At 40.4% G+C, this 14,135-nt stretch overlaps 1 long non-coding RNA gene across 1 annotated transcript; it reads left to right on the top strand.

Annotated features, from left to right (window-relative positions):
• The first annotated feature begins 2,913 nt into the window (after window positions 1–2,913).
• On the top strand, window positions 2,914–7,491 carry LOC139472514 (uncharacterized). The gene is made up of 3 exons (XR_011653892.1): window positions 2,914–2,988; window positions 5,163–5,298; window positions 7,415–7,491. It is a non-coding gene; the product is annotated as an uncharacterized lncRNA (long non-coding RNA).
• The last annotated feature ends 6,644 nt before the right edge of the window (window positions 7,492–14,135 follow it).

Genomic DNA, 14,135 nt, shown 5'->3' on the forward strand with positions numbered 1-14,135 from the left:
CTTTGTTTTGATTTGCCCTTATCCTTGCCATAGCAGTTGTCTCCCTTGTTCTGTAAAATTTCCATTGTGATTTCTTCGTTCGACACATCTTGCATGTGTTGAAAAAATAAAAGCGACAAAATCCTGTCTGTATTCATAAGAAATCTCTGCTAACCAGAGTCGTTTGAACCACTTTCAAATAGTGATGACGCCAGGTGTTCGCGAAAAGGTGAGCTTATCCAGCCCCACCGTTGGCACCCGTCACAAACACATGCAAAGGCATGCAAATGAAACACGTCTTCAAAATGGTTTCTCTGGGCCATGTGATCTACATGCCACAACATGACTCTACATGATTCTTAATGACTCACGGTAGGTCGAAGTGCAAGAAAGGCGGAATCGAGTGCAAAGTGTTGAATCATTGTCGTTTCTTTACAAGAGCACAGATCGACAAATAGTATGGTTCGATGCCTCTCGACCCTGCGATCTTTTTTTCTGTAAGGCCAGACTTTTTTGGGCCAAAATTCATATCATGTCGGTAGGTTGGGAAAAAACACAATTTCAATTTTTGTCTTTGATTTTGAAGCTGGTAGAAATTTTTTTTATAAAAAAAGGTTTTGGGCAGGAATTTCTTGAATAATTTTTCTATACGTTTTTTTTTGTAGTAATAAAATATGTGTACGCTTTGTTCAATTTACTCCGCATATATAGGTGTGTACAGTAGTATTTCTATATGTTTATTTACCAAACACGGGGTTCACTTGGATTTCAACTTTTGTATTCTTTCGATGCGACATTACGATTTGGGTGCTTGTACCTTTTTCAAACAAATGATTAACAACTGGTTACCCGTGAAGATCCGGGGTAGAATAGGTCTTCCGAGCAAACGTGCTTGCCGTAAAAGGCGACTTTGCTTCTTGTAAGAGACGGCTAACGGGATCGGGTGGTCAGACTCTCTGAATTGGTTGATGCATGTCATCGTATCCCAGTTGCGTGGATCATGATGTCAATCACTGGATTGTCTGGTCCAGACTCGATTATTTACAGACCGCCGTCATATAGCTGGAATAGTACTGAGTGCGGCGTTAAACAAAATAATACAGATCGGAGTCTATCCAGAGTCTATCCAGAGTCTATCCGGAGTCTATCCAGAGCTTATCCAGAGTCTATCCAGAGATAATCGGGGCGGTCGGGTAGCCTAGTGGGTTCGATTACCGACATGGGTACAATGTGTGAAGCCCATTTCTGGTGTACCCAGTCGTGATGTTGCTGGAATATTGCTAAAGGCGGCGTAAAATCATACTCACTCACTCCAGGGTTAATCCAGAGTCTATCCGGAGTATATCCAGAGTCTATCCGGAGTCTATCCATAATCTATCCAGGGTTTATTTATCCAGAGTCTATCCAGAAAAATAAAAATATGTTTATTGTTTGTCTAATTTGTACAACAACAGAAACATAGCTGTAACAGACATCAGGCCCGCACTCACGTGAACATACATTACAAAACACCAACACGACGTTACCATGACTCTGGGAGCAGGTTTCGTCATACCTCTCTTGTATTAACCTCATATATACCCCTCAGACATTCAGACAACTCGGACCACTCAACTCTTAAGGTTGCAGTATTTCGGCGTTTGTAATGTTTTGGTCTCAAATCCAAATGTCAAGTGTATACTTTCTTTTGCCCGGCAGTATATGTCATGCACTTAGTATACATCGCCAATATACATGAAAAAAAAGCATTAAAAGACAAAGGTTAAAAAGAACTACTGTGTGATATTAAAGTGAAATATCCCGTAATTATATCCATATGATATGGGCACAACAGGCAACACAGGCAATATACTGTTATATAGGCGAGGTGAGTGTGAGAACAAACAGTTGTTTGTACCGTAATATACAACATAAACAAACTCCTAATTTATATCCCATTTGCAATGCAAGAACCAAGTTATTGGAGATTTTACGTACGCTTTCCGTCATTATGCGTATTTCGCACACGGTATTATGCAAAGGGGGCCATTTATAAAAAAAGATATTTTCATTATTCATATCAGTGTATCGTCATCGGAAGAGAGGGAGGATTTATGTCACTGAAAGATTTGACTATCCACTGCCAGTGATTTATTAAATCTAAGTCCTTTATTTGTGACTGAAATGTACGTAAGGAGTAGTAACCGAAGTGTGTGAGAAGTAACACCATCCCTTTATTACCAAATGCATTATATCGCAAGTTTACACCCTGCATCCATTCCCGCCCACAGCTACTTTTCGATTCGATAGTCGGATGCCAAACGCTAAAAATAGGTCGCCAATCAAATTGCATTCATGTGCGAGAATTAATCTGTGGGAAGAAGCTGAGAGACATGGAGATGCGACGTCACTTCTAAAACGCAGATGTGGTAGCAACTGCGTAATAAAGTGGATATAATATACACTTGAAAATCGAGGATGAAATTCCAATAATACTCGATGCCATATGTTATAGATAATTATATCCAATAATTAAGGCGCACTTCTGAATGCTATATCCGTATTATGCATCATGTATAATACACACTGCCCTATTTATATACTCGGGCAATCTATATTCTAAGTCAGGCATGTATATTTTATAACGAGCCCTTATGAATAATACACAATTCTCAATTACAAATATAGGTTATTCACACATTAACCTGGAATACCTACTGAATATAATTCTCTCTTGACCCTTTTCAACGGTTCTATAATGTTATACAATTATATAACAAAACGCGTTTATATTCAGACGACTATGTAAGTTTCACAAGTTATAAATTGTAAAATAAACAATATGCTAGTTATAAACCGAGCAGAGAAACACAAAGGCAGTGACACTTGGCGCCATTAATGCCAGGACTACGGTATCTTGATGCTTATCTCTGTACGAGCAGCTGACTTTGTGTTCTTGTCTCAGATTAGCAGGAACACTTGTCAGAATGGGTCGTCTTGCTGCCTTTCTCTTTGTCTGCGTACTAGCAGGTCAGTTAATTGATTATATTCATGCTTAATGACAACATTGTGGAAGTCGTTATAAATGTAGTCGCTCTTGAAAACATCCTTTCAGAATGGTACATTCGTTTTCAAACAAAAATATACTACTCAAAAGAAGTAGGAGAACACCCGATTTTTTCATATGCCTAGAGTTAATCTGTCATGGTCATGTGATAGTCATACGAAAAAATCAGACATTGACAGATTAACTGTTGTCATATGAAACAATCGGGACATGGCATTATGACTATATTTATATGAAACAATCGGGGCATGGCATTATGACTATAGTTATATGAAACAATCGGGACATGGCATTATGACTATAGTTATATGAAACAATCGGGACATGGCATTATGACTATAGTTATATGAAACAATCGGGACATGACATTATGACTATAGTTATATGAAACAATCGAGTGTAAATTAATTTTTGTTTGAGTCGCACATAATGAACAGCATATCCAGAATATCCATATACCTCGGTTGTGTTAATCTGCACGCCATTTTATCTTAGTTTATCTTTTATTCATTTTCGTGTGAGGGTACATGTGTTCTAGAGAAGCCATCTTAACAATGGCGACGTGTTGGGATATATATACCGTTTGGGACGTAAATGCGCAATTGCCGAAATAATTATGAAAAGACTGACAGGAACTGACTGTCTTTTATTACAGACTGCTTTCATTTCTACGTCACGGAGGAGCATGGCGACTGTCTGGCGTTACACCTGTCTTCGTTACATCTGACTACCTGACGTTAATTCGTTACACATGTCTTCGTTTCATCTGAGTATCTGACGTCGTCACATCCCGGTGTTGTTACATCGGACTATCTGACGTAATTATTTATTTCCAAAAAAAAGAATACATAATATTTTTTTTTATCCCACCTGACATTACATCGTACATTCGACTATCTGACTCCCTACCAACCGTCTTCGTTACACCCAACTTCTTTACAACCGACGTCATTAGAGTGGACTCCTTCAGACTCCATTTCGCTAAACCCGAGTTCTTTACAACCATCCTTGTTGCACTCTATTTAGTTAAACCCGATTTAGTTGCACCCGATTTAGTTGCACCCGATTTCGTTGTACCCGACTTCTTAACATCCGATCTCGTTGTCAAAAACTCGTTATCCGACTCCGTAAAGATCACACGGGAATTTGGCCAAGAAGTGTAACTTAAGGTATATCGATGAGCTGATAAGGGTATCGACGATCAATAATTGTCAGATATCCCCATCCACTGATTTACCCACACGGACTAGAAATAAAAGCCGCCGATCTGTTTCAATTGACTGGCCTATGCATGTGTTTGTGATACGCGCACCTTTTCGCGAACACCTGGTATCACCACTAACTGGAATCAAACAATGGACTCTGCTTTGGCAGATATTTCTTCATGATTATAGAAACAGTTTTGTCGCTTTTGTTTACATTCTATTTCGTCACAACCGAGTCGGTTACACCCGATTTAATGACCGCCAATTTCGTTGATGCCGACTCAGTCGGTTTATTTACACCCGAATAAGACAAGGCGGCATAACGTTATTTGATGGTTCTTTTTATTTGCTTCCCGAAATTAGAATAACTACAACGAATGTATTTCTTATTGATATCATTCATTGCTGTTTAAAGATAAATTTTGGTATTTCCTTATGAATAAAATATTATAAACAATATTTTGAATTTTTACCTTTTACCGAGCTTTGTCAGATCGTACAGCACAGTTTTGCAAGTTATTTTCAGGGAAGAAGGTATCCTAACATCTAAATCTTTATTGAGAAACAAATGTGTTAAACTGAGACGGCGACTATGACGAACATATACTAATCAAAAGAAGATAAGGACCACTTGATTCTTTCATATTACTACAGTTAATCTGGCATGCCATGATGTATTAACTATAGTAATATGAAAGAATCAGGTGGTCCTTAACTTCTTTTGAGTAGTATATATTCAATGTTGCTTTCAACCAGTCTCGTCCTCACAAATTAACAGGCCGGTGAAGTAGCCTCGTGGTTTCGGAAGTCGCTCGACACGTCAGAGGCCTGGGTTTGATTCCCTACATGTACAATGTGTGAAGCCCATTTCTGGATATTTCTGGTGGAATATCTCACAAATAAACTAACTCCCCCCAAAACACTGTCCACAGCTCCTGTTTTGTGCCAGCTGATCACGCCTTTCCAAGCCTGCGAGATGAAATGTTTGGATGACCAAAACGCAACATGGCCGAACCATGCTACGGCGGAGATTAACGAACACTGCCGGACATATTGTCTTGGACACTGGTAAGAGCATGATAGAAAATCAGAGATACACTTAAACCTCGTTAATCCGAACGGTTCCCATTATTTTGTTTGTTTGTTGTTTAACGCCACACTAAGCAGTATCCCAGCTATATGACGGCGGTCTGTTAATAATCGATTCTGGACCAGACAATCCACTGATTGATATCATGAGCATCGATCTACGCAAATGGAATGCGATGACATGCATCATCCACGTCAGCCAGCCTGACCGCCCGATCCCGTTAGGCGCCTCTCATGATAGGCTGGGTCACCGAATAAGGTTCCCATTGAGAGATCGCTCTGATTAAACCCGGATGAATGAATCACTATTGTCATGTGTATATGACAACATTCCCAACTACATGGTTCCAGCCAGTCGTGACCAACTCGTCTTATTCCGGGACAAGCCGATCCATTCGTCACCACTCGCCGCTTTCCGTAACCTGCAAGAAGACTCGTCCCCCATTCGTGACCAACTCGTGTTATTCCGGGACAAGCCGAATAGCGACTCGTGCCCCTCTCATGGCCATTTTTGCGACCGGGTTCCGTCTTGGCGCAAACGGGCATACCTAAAACAATTGTCAACTCGTCGCGTTATGGTTCACGTATATTTCTCCATACATTATATATATTTCAGATGCAATTTAAAGCACATAGGACGTGCAGAATTATACAGTACGATTAAACACATTTAGCTGTGTCTTGGGTATATTTTTAGATGCAAGACATGTGTAAAATCAAAAATTATTTCTGAGGGATTCTTTGACGAAGAACTTGAAATCATACGCGCATTCTGATTGGTTTGTTGTATTTTCGCACATAACATTCATCGATAGGGGGACGAGTCTTCTTGCAGGTTACGGAAAGCGGCGAGTGGTGACGAATGACTCGTCCCCCTATCGATGAATGTTATGTGCGAAAATACAACAAACCAATCAGAATGTGAACCATAACGCGACGAGTTGACAATTGTTTTAGGTATGCCCGTTTGCGCCAAGACGGAACCCGGTCGCAAAAATGGCCATGAGAGGGGCACGAGTCGCTATTCGGCTTGTCCCGGAATAACACGAGTTGGTCACGAATGCTTCGTTATACTCTGAGATCTCGGCGTCATCAGTGTGGGCGCGGCCATAACAAGAATCTTGAAATTTGCCCTCTAACCCAAAATGTAGTAACGTTCATACATTTGTTTATGTCTTTGGAAATGTCATTACAGTTAATTTTGAAAAGGTTTACGACTGACATATTTCACAGATGTAATTACTTTTTTGTGTTTGATCGGATTGGTTCGAGATAGCAGACGAACGAAAAATCGACAAACTTCTCCCTCACATTCTTACTATCTCAATCACATGATAGCTGTAATGAAACAGAAATTCGAATTGACAAAGAGGATGATTTAGTATGGGTAAGAGTATTCGGCGTCACAACAGTCATCACTTGTTTGTAAACATAACAGTCAGTCGGTTGCGAGTTCAACTCCAAGCATGGTTGTGGTCCCCTATCAGAGTAGGGAGCTGTGACTGGTTGCAGCGATAGTATAGAGATTGGTTTGGTTGGTTTGTTGTTTAACGCCGCATTCAGCAATATTCCAGCTATATGACGGCGGTCTGTAAATAATCGAGTCTGGACCAAACAATGCTGTGATTGATATCATGAGCATCGATCCACACAATTGGAATCGATGACATGCATCAACCAAGTCAGCGATCCTGACCACCCGATTCCGTTAGTCGCCTCTTACGACAAGCATACTCGCCTTTTGCGGCAATATCACGGGTCGATAGTACAGAGAGCTCCGCGAACGGGATAATACCGTGAGAAGCCTGCGATATCAGGTCACGGTAGGGTTAGCATGAAGTCCACGCACGGAGCAAGGCTCATTTGACTTTCGTATGTTATACAAGACTTCATTAAATTACCTGACTAAACTTAGACACACGTAACGATTACACCGCAAAGGTGCCGTATGTCGTCACGGATGATGGAGGAATGTAGTGTGCACAAACCTGCATCATTGCAATGAGTTTTAATCCACAGAGCTTCATTGGAACAAAGTGTCTTATAAATTGAATAAAACTTTGTACTCTTTAAGAAATGTCTTTCGCTGTTGCAGGCAAGACCTACTCTTCGGGAACCAAGGTACCGTGGGATAGACGCCCACAATAGAACTTCACAGGCACTGACGGAATATGACAAGATTTTTAAAATACAGTTTTTGAACAAAACGTCAAGTTCGTCGTTCGTTGTTATTTCGAACTCGCTGTGATTATCCAACGCTAAGAATGTGTAGGGTTTCTCTGTACAATATAGCTCAGAACGCTGTATGGCATTTTATAAAATTATTCGTTTTGTTTTTGTGTGTGTTGTGTAAAGCCGTACTCTCAGTATTCCTGCAATATGACAGCTGGTTGTAGACAATGGCGTCAGAAAAATATTCAGAAAAATAGATTTATCTAAAGCTAATGTGTAAAATTACTAACTCTTTAAACAATGTGAGTACCGCAACAACAATAAACACAATGGCCTGTTGAATGAACGAGGAAGTTGACGATATGGCAGTTCAACTCGAACAACGGATTGGTTGAGACACATACGCTATTGATTTGTAAATTGACATTTTGGCGTGTTCATGGTTTTTTTTACGGAATCACGCATTTTCTGAAGTCAGTTTGGCAAGCTAAACCATTTGAACACTTACAGGAGTCTTTTATCTGTTGCAAACCGAAATTGTTTCAGATTTGGTAAAAAACATAACTTTGCATTAAATGTTATTCAATGTCACAGGAACTTTTAAAAAAATGCCATATTTAAGGCCAGTATGTGAACTGAGGAAGAAATCTGCCAAAACCATGCATCGGTACCAACAACTTTTGGCCTGAAGACATGTCCATTCTCCTTTTGTATTGGATTCTGAAGCTCCATAAAAATCCGTACAAAGAGATATGCTGCTGGGTCCAGCAAATGTACCACTTAAAACCTGTCTCAAAGACTGACCATAATTTTAATATAATCAAGGAAGGACTTTAATTTCTTTAGTTCACATAAAGTATTTGAGAGAAGTGGAATTAATACCATGTGGATACTCAAAAACTCAAAGGATTTGTTTGTCTTTTTGCAATTTCAGAAAAGAAACAAGTTCCATTCTGTAAAACATTTGATTTTTCAGCTTACTACACCACTATCCAACATTACAAACCTAAGGAAAAACTTCATTCCTTGATACATGGGGCATTTGTTACAAAATGCTGTGAATACAGATACAGTTACATATCTATATTCAGAGGTTCAGGGCAATTCGTGAAAAATGATAGCAAATGCAATTGAAGTTTACTGAGAAAGCAAAATCTGAAACGCTGGACTTTCTCATTGATAACATCTATGTAACATTTGAGGGTAAGACATTTAGGCAAGGCGGAGGCATCCCCATGGGCACCAACTGTGTTCCCCTTCTTGCGGATCTATTTCTTTATGCACATGAATCGGAATTTCTGTTCGGATTGGCAAAGTCAGAAGAATGTAATTTGGCCAAGAAGCTTAACTTAAGCTTCAGGTATATCGATGGTCTGATATCGTTCAATAACAATGAATTAACCATTTCCCTTCCACTGATTTACCCATCTGAACTAGAAAAACAGGAGTCCAGTGAGACCGTCTCATCTGTTTCATATTTAGATCTATGCATTTGTCACAGTGACAAAACACTCTCCACAAGACTGTGTGGCAAGAGGGATGACTGCAACTTTCAAATAGTCAACTGTCCCTTCATGTCGAGCAATATTCCAGAAGCTCCGACCTTTGGTGTTTACATTTCATAACTTTTGAGATTCAGTCGAGCATGCTCCTTCTGCCGAGATTTCAAAGAGCTTCATGCGACTCTTGCTTAGGGTTGTTTGATCAAGGTGACAACATTCAAGGACCCAGAAAAGCTTTCAATTTTTTTTTTATGGTAGACTGTGGAGGACTTTTCCAAATTTGACGCATCAGTGACAAATACGATGTCCGATGCAATTCCCTGTTTTGACTTGAACCATATGTTCCCGTGTTCTTTTCAGGTGAACAATTGACCGGCCTTTGCATGTGTTTCTGACGGATGTCACCGGTGGGACAGGATACGCTCATCTTTTGGCGAACACCTGGAGTCATCACTATTTGATACTGATTCGTAAACACGTGCTCATGATATAGTTATACAATCGACTCTGCTTTTAGCAGATATTTGCTGTCGAGTTCATTAACTCTAAGCAGTCATTTGTTTAATCACAAATATGCACTTTAGATACATTTTACAGCGAACTAGTTGTGATTTTGTGGATCATAAACACAAACCAAACAATTGAAAGAATGATAGATATTATATGAATAACTAGTGACCGTGTTCTTCCAGAAGAACTAGGCTATAAAATGGAGTTTTGACGTTATTATTTAATTGATTTAATGTCTGAAAAATCAAAGTATGGTAAGTTAACCGATATTAAGAGTTACCAGCCTACTTGTGTGTTTAATATATATTAATAAGTTGTGTGAATTGTTTAAATGCAAAGGTTGTAACAGCAAACAAACTGACATGGCTAAGTCACATGCAAGCCGACCGTCTTGTGAAATCGTGTTATGTCGATTACTGCAACCAGTTTGTGTCTGAATGTCGATTGACCTTTGTCGACATATATCAAAGCCATACTGATAAACCGCACAAACGAAGCAATGCATCCTGGCGTTCTGTCTACTGAAAGATTACACTGTGTATTTTCCTCCGAGAGACGGAAAATTTTGCATCGTTACAGCGCGGGGCTTTATCAGCCATTGCACCCCAGACTGAGCCATGTTTTAGCATGACGTCACGTTAACGGGTCTTTCCTCGACCAATCAGAACGCACTGCTTCTGTTTGCTCCTGGAGTAGAGCTACTTACTACTCATTACTTGCCGACTGTCTTGTGTTTTACTGTAAGCAGCTTGTGTCCTGACATTGGATTGACATTAGTTGACATTCGTCACAGGAAGACTGAGAAGTGTGCAAAGACCCTGCACACACAAGATAAACCTACTAGATTGTTATAACAGAAGTAAAGATTGGTGCAGTTACTCATCCTCCAATGGGTGTATGGAAGCTTGCCTGGAGTATCACCCTGTTAATCATAATTGTACCACAGTGTTGTCATGGAAACTGCATTAACAACTTAAACACCTGTGAGTGGTATCCCTGGGCGAGCTGGTCATCCTGCAGCAGGACCTGTGGAGGTGGAATCCAGACAAGGACACGAAGCTTGTGCTGTAAGGCTGACCTTGACTATGATGCATGTCTACGAGACTGCAGCCTACCAAACACTGGCAGAGAGACACAGTCCTGTAACACGGACTGTCAGCATGGAGGAACATACAGCAATGGCTACTGTCACTGTCCACCCTTACGATACGGCATTTGCTGTGAAAGAGGTAGGGAACAACCCAGCATATATTTAATCTAGCATATTATATATTTACTAATGAGTGAGTTAGTATGGTTTTATACTGCTTTTAGCTATATTCCAGCAATATCACGGCGGGGGACACCAGAAATGGGCTTCACACATTGTACATACAGCAGTGGCTACTGTCACTGTGCACCCTTAGTACATATGGTATCTGTTGTGAACCGAACCCTTGTTCACTATATATGCATGTTCTAGTCTATTAGGTAGCTCACAAAGACGTTGTATCATAACTGCTATTATAGAGATAAGTACATGTGTGCGAGATCCAATGAGACTTGAACGCATCAAACGTTTCTTTTTTATGTGTAAATGTGTAAAATACGGTACATTCTACCATGACATTGATGAATGCTTGATTCTGATTGGTTAAAAAGAGGTTTCCTTTTTGCTACGGAAACCCCTTTCAAATATACTAAGCCTTTTCACAAAAAACGTGCGTATGAATACATAGATAGCCTACATATCGATTCAAAGAAAATGGCTGCCCATCGATCACCCCATATAAACTGTAAAACTTGTTTTTATTTCCTCTAATACACGCTGGGTCTCTAATACCAGCCATGTCTCTAATACACGCCGAGGCAAGGGCTCTTGCGAAATTAACAGACGCTATAGCGTCAAATAGAGGAAATACGGTAGTTTGATATCGGATGTTTTGGGCGTTGGCTAGGCCGCAACCCTGACTGCTTCGATGATGTTATTACAAGATTTAACGAAGGCATATCTTTTGCATACAGATGAAATGTTATGAAACTCTTAAGCCCCCATTACACAGGGCTGCGACCTTTGTGCCACCTTTGAGCAATCAAAAACTGGCCAGGACGTTCAATGATCGCCTAAACCCAGAAAATCATGTTTCTATGTAACTGCTCCAGCAGTTGTTCAGCAGTAACAGCTCGAGTTGTTCAGCGTCTGCAACCACAATGAAAAACTGCAGGTACAAGCCCTCTATTTATAGGCAAGCTGAGGAGGCACTACAGGTCGCCCAAAGTAGGCAGAAAAGAGGCAGAAGCATTGCCATGGTGTCTCAAGGGTTGCTGTGCTCGCCGAATTGAGACACAGCGGACCCCAGAGTCATCGTTCAATGCACGCTGTTGGTCGCCCAAAGGAGACACAAGGGAGGCAGAAGCATCACCCAGATTGACGGGAAAATTACCTGGCGACAATTGGGTGACCACTGTGCCTTCATTCTGCAACAACGGCAATGCTTGTGCCTCCCTTCTGCCACCTTTGAACAACCAATCTCCTCGGCGACCTTTGTGCGACTGTTTTGAACATGTTAAAAAATTTACGGCGACCATGGCGTCCATGGCGATGTCTGAAAATCCCGTGTACCACCTTGGAACGACCTAGGCCTCCTTTGAGCCTCCAACGACGACCTGGCAAATTTTATGCTCGCACGCGGGAGGCACAAAGGTCGCCATCCTGTGTAAAGGCCCAATTAGGGAAATGTTCTATTTTGACCAGAATCGGAACAATTTAAGCTATTTCCACATTGAAACAACTGACAATAAAAGTAATATATAACATTATAAAAAGTGTTTGAAAAAAACTTTATTCATCACAACCTGTTGTTTACAAACCTTTTTGTGATCAAATTCGTCGCTGTCTCCGTCACCATCGTGAGGATTTGGCATAAGAGGATTTTAAATTCCATCACTCAGAAAACACTCGTCCGTTCGAAAATCCACGAAAACAATGTCCCTACATCATTGAGGTTAAACTTGCTGAAATTTATTTCAGAACACGCACAATTAAGAAAATCATACTCGACCCACTATGTCTGGGCCACGAATGTCTCATTCCATTCACACTCTGGCTTGGAATCCATGAAATCTAGAAATTGACAGGTCACAACATGCAGATTCTGAGATAGGCCTAGACTAACATCTAGTCTCTGAAATGAACATATCGTACAGAAAAAAACAGTTGTTCAGTTATCTTAATACAAGTATAATAAAAGGGAGCCCAGTGACTCTCTTCATTTTCAGATACTGATACTGCAGTAATCTAGACTTGCCAAACATTATAGACTTGCATGGGCTGTATTTGATATATATTTGTATCAGGGTCTGTAAGACAGAATAAGATAGGCCCAACCTCGTGCAAAAAATGTCCGGCTCGTCTGCAGGCTAAGAACTGGCTGTTCAGACATACTCAGTTCCATTGGTAATCATATTGTACCAGCAGGCTCGATCCTTCCCAGTAAATCTACAGGTTAATGTTGAACCACATCATAGATCGGGGTTGTCATCTTGCTTACGGAGCAACGGAGAATGTAAACAAGATTTCAGCCATTGACAGCTGCGAGGTATGAGTAACCGTGATTAACCGTGATGTAGTTCAAGTTCTGCCACATCCAAGTTGGGGGTGAGTTAGGTTTTACGCCGCTTTTAACAATATTTCAGTTATATCACGGCGTGTCAGCTTAATGTGGGAGAAATGCCCGAAGTGATGCAGGTCTCAGACGTTTACCACTTCGGTGAAACCCACGAGCACGGGTATGGTGCTGACAAGCCTAGAAACATAATCGGGGTGAACCGGGATTCGAACCCAGGTTTACCCCCTTGTAACAACAGGCGTTAAACCAACAACGATTACACGAGACTTTGTTAAACAACTTTTTCTACACTTCAGGACATTGTCAAAAGTTATGGTGACGAGTTGCTATGGACAAATAAATAACTTTCATGCCATTTAAGATGATTTGCTGCTTTCGAAAACATATGTATGAACTTGTTGGAGTCTCAGTAAAATATCTGTATTCTGCCTGCAAGAAGCATATTTAAAGCAAATGGTTAGAATTAACTTACGTCAGTACAGCTCTTACCAGTGTTTGCTCCCCAGATGCTATGGCAACTGGAGGCTCTTCTATCTTGGTGAAGCAATTATCCACAGTCCTGTCTCACTATATGTCAACCTGTTGCTGCACACCTTACATTACACGTGGCTTTTACAGTGTGCTCTTTGTATGTTCCACCTACTTTAAATCTGCAACAGTCAGATCTACAGGCATTGTAGGATCAATTGCCTAAGCCATATATCACCATGGGTGGTATAAATGGTCCCAACCCGCTCTGGGTTGGTAGACACACAAATGCTAAGGGGCAAATCCTAGATATCTCAAATAATGATGTATGCATTTCTAGCAATGATAAACAATGATTATAATAATGATCATTTTCGAAATCTATTTTACCAGTTTATCAAGCTGATATTCCGCCTTCATCACAAGTTATTCTTACGAAGGCCAACAGGTCTTTGTTTGAAACGTTATGCTAAAGTACATAAAACAACTGAAATAATTGTCAATTCTACTGAGCCTACTAATTCTTATTCTGATGAATTAAGTACAATTGCTGATG

This window comes from Haliotis cracherodii, unplaced genomic scaffold (genome assembly GCF_022045235.1).
Source record: "Haliotis cracherodii isolate W230 unplaced genomic scaffold, xgHalCrac1.p SCAF_24, whole genome shotgun sequence".
Taxonomy (NCBI): Eukaryota; Metazoa; Mollusca; class Gastropoda; order Lepetellida; family Haliotidae; genus Haliotis; species Haliotis cracherodii.